The sequence below is a fragment of the Eutrema salsugineum genome, unplaced genomic scaffold (genome assembly GCF_000478725.1).
Source record: "Eutrema salsugineum unplaced genomic scaffold, Eutsalg1_0 scaffold_10, whole genome shotgun sequence".
Classification (NCBI taxonomy): Eukaryota; Viridiplantae; Streptophyta; class Magnoliopsida; order Brassicales; family Brassicaceae; genus Eutrema; species Eutrema salsugineum.
The window spans coordinates 6,044,650-6,048,100 of record NW_006256908.1 but is presented as its reverse complement, the minus strand read 5'-3'; the positions used below and the strand labels follow the sequence as shown (position 1 = coordinate 6,048,100).

General features: G+C 34.7%; 1 pseudogene; it reads left to right on the top strand.

Annotated features, from left to right (window-relative positions):
* Window positions 1-2,903: 2,903 nt before the first annotated feature.
* Window positions 2,904-3,451, top strand: part of LOC112081573 — a 6,252-nt pseudogene continuing 5,704 nt past the window's right edge.

Below are 3,451 nucleotides of genomic sequence, written 5' to 3'. Positions count from 1 at the left end.
GGTGAACCGATAGCCACCAGAATTGTCGTCTCAGGTAATTTGAGGATGATGAAGACGTACGTGGCTTGTTACATTAGTCCCAGCAAATAACCAAATGTGATGGCAAAGAACCAAATGTGAGCTTCCCGTTCAGTTCATCGGCCGACCCATAGTCCAGGCTTAGCTCCGATAACAAGGAAACATCAAAAGAAAAGGAAAAAAAAAACTTGATGTTCCTTGATTATCGGAGCTAAGCCTGGACTATGGGTCAGCTGATGAACTGAATAGGAAGCTTGCCATCTGTAGCTGAGTAGTTTCTGTAGCTTGTTTCTGTATTTTTCTTTTATGTCTTTAGTTGGAGACATTTTTTCAAATCAATGTTCTATCTGCATGTCTTATCATAGGAGTCTCATTATTGTCGGTATTCTCTCTCCCTGTTTTGCTCCTATGGCATTTCTTTCTTGCTTTAGCTTGGGGTAATATCTCAAATCAATGTTCTTGCTACTCCCCATCTCTTATCATAGGAGTCTCATTGTCTGTACCATTTGCTATTTCACATGCCAAAGTCTTACCGTTTTAGAGTTTTCCATAAACGCAATCATTTTGTATTTTCTCTTTCTCTGTTTTGCTCCTATGGCATTAACAATGATGCAGATGGAAAATATTTTGACAAAACATAAACCTTTCTCTGCTTGTTCGCTGTTCTGTCTTTCCTTCTCTCTCCGATATCTGCAAGGCAAGATAAATGTTCTTTCTACATCTCTTATCATAGGAGTCTCATTGTCTGTACTTGCATGCTCACATGCCAAAGTCTTACTATATTTGAGTATTTTCCTGGAATTTGTTTGGTTGCTAAATTAAACCAATCATATTCAGTGAAGAATTAAGGTAGATTCCATTTTCTAAACCTGCAGACCCATTTATTGTGATAGATAAATACATATTTGGTAAGTTACAAACAAAAGAAATGAAAATTGCCCTAAGAAAAAAGGAAGAAGAAATGAAATATCTATCACACTACAAGACATGTTTGAACCACACAAAAACTCAAGCGTAATTTAATCGTGTGTGATCAAACTAACATCTTTTTAATTATTTTTGCTTTTACATTTGATCTATATTGTGTGGTATCAACCAAATGTTTTATTTGTTTTACAAAGACCGATATGAGTCTCTTCCAAAATTCATTCTACATTTCATAATTCTTATTGCAAGAGTTCAGAATATCTTCTTTTTTTTTTGTCATTCATTTTAATTTCTAGGCTGAGCTCAAAATTTCTCGAAAATTTTGTTGTAACATTATCGAGGCAGAAGCTACAACTCTTCTTTGGATCATGACATGTTTGGATCATCTTGGCTATGAAGAGGTAATTTTCGAGAGTGAATTCAAAGATATTGGTGAAAGCGTTAGCTGAACCTCAAGAATGGTCAAGTTTCATAGTCTCTACCAGAGAAATCAACAAGACAAGAAAAATATTAATTCGACTAACCATCACTTTCCAAGGAAGACAAGCTAACCAATGTGTTGATCTTACAGCCAATACAATCTCTTTATATGAAATACTCTTTGGTTGAGAAGGAGAAACGAATTTATATGAAATATGTTTGAGCTCGAAAAAAAAAGAAATATGTGGCTTTATGTTAAAATGATGATAACTCTCCTAAATGAACAACAAAAAAAAAAATGGATGACAACTCCTCGATTACTGGTTTCGATTCTATACTATTACATTTCGGTTATATTCTCATTTTCAGTTAACTTTTCCATTATATTATAACATGTTGACGTCATAAAGAAATTATAACATGATATACAGTGACATACAAACGATAGAACTATTAAAGTGGCATAATAAGATGATGCAAGAATCTGATATACGATACTAAAGCAAATAGATATTTGTCACAAAATACAAATGATAGAACTATTAAAGTGGCATAATAAGATGATGCAAGAATCTGATATGCGATACTAAAGCAAATAGATATTTTTCACTGGTCATACTTTTTACCATAATAATAAATTGATTATGCACAAATTGTGCTAGGATATGCCTAGATATTCTAAGCAAGTCGGTCATAAATACAAATACGTTCTGAAAAGGTACCAAAGAGATATCTAGCACCCTCCTCCTCCACCACCGCAGCCACAACCTCCTCCTCCTCAAGACCGCTAGACGCTTATGGTCCAGCATATGGTCTAGGCGTCTATCTCCAGCATATGGTCTATCTTTTGTCTCATTTTTTTAGAAATTTTTTCACCGGCGCAAACAAATACGGCCATGGCTATTACAGAGAAGGTGGTTGCAACCGCCAATATCTCCCAAAATAAACCAAAGCCACTTGTTTGAACGTCGCTAAATATGCTTCTCATCATATTCTCTTGTGTATATTTTGGTTAAGTTTGAGATTTTGGATTCGGTTTTGGGTAAGGATTTATATATGCTTTTAGATGTGTGAAAAATAAATAGCATTATTTGTAGGTAATTCTTTGAATGGACAATGTTGCGTGGTGAGAAAAATAATATTCATACTATTGTCTATGTCTGATGTTGAAGAAATTTTCCAATAATCTATTACAAAAAAATAAATTTAATTTACGAAAGAAAAATCAGGAAAAAAATCTATATATATGTTCATTTGAGTTAAAACTATGTAAACTGATAAAGAATTCAACAAAACCAGGATTCTTTCTAGTAATGATGAAACTTAATACAAATAAGAAAGAGTACAAGTACATGTAATCTCAGCTTACAATGAACCTGCTCACTACTTAGCAAAAAATGCTTTTTCCAACAATGTCTTCTAAACCCTTTTGATCCCCTACCCCAGAAGCAGAAGCATGTAAGCAGCCAAGTGAAATTTCTTGATTATACCCACAACAAAACATCCAAATCTTGGTATGCGTTCACAAGCATCCAGCAATGAATATGCATGGAACCTCAACTTTAACGGGATGTAGAGATGTGGGTACAATCAAGAATTCTCACTTGGCTGCAAACATGCTGCTGCTTCTTGGGTTAATAGTAGCAGAAACAAGCTCGCCATCTGTAACTGAGTAGTTTCTGTAGCTTGTTTCTGTATTTTTCTTTATATCTTACCGAGATAGTTCTCCTGGATGCTTTAGCTTGAGGATGATGAAGATACAGGGTAAATATGTTCTGGTTTATACAGGTCACGGTGGTCAGGATAAGCTCCACAGGTAGATCAACATCAAAAGTTAGAAAGTGGGAATCTAGCAAGGCAGAGGAGTATGTACCATGATATTGAGGTAAGGGTGATTAGAGAACAGTGTTAGCTCTAAAGTTTATGTTTATGATGGTTTATATAAGATTTCAGATTGCTAGTCTGATGTGGGGAAGTCTAGTTTCGGAGTATATAAATTTAAAGATTAAGGTTTCTACATCACTCCATATTTATACAGACATAGTTGATTCTAGACCTAAGACAGCTGGACTTGACAGCTCATTAC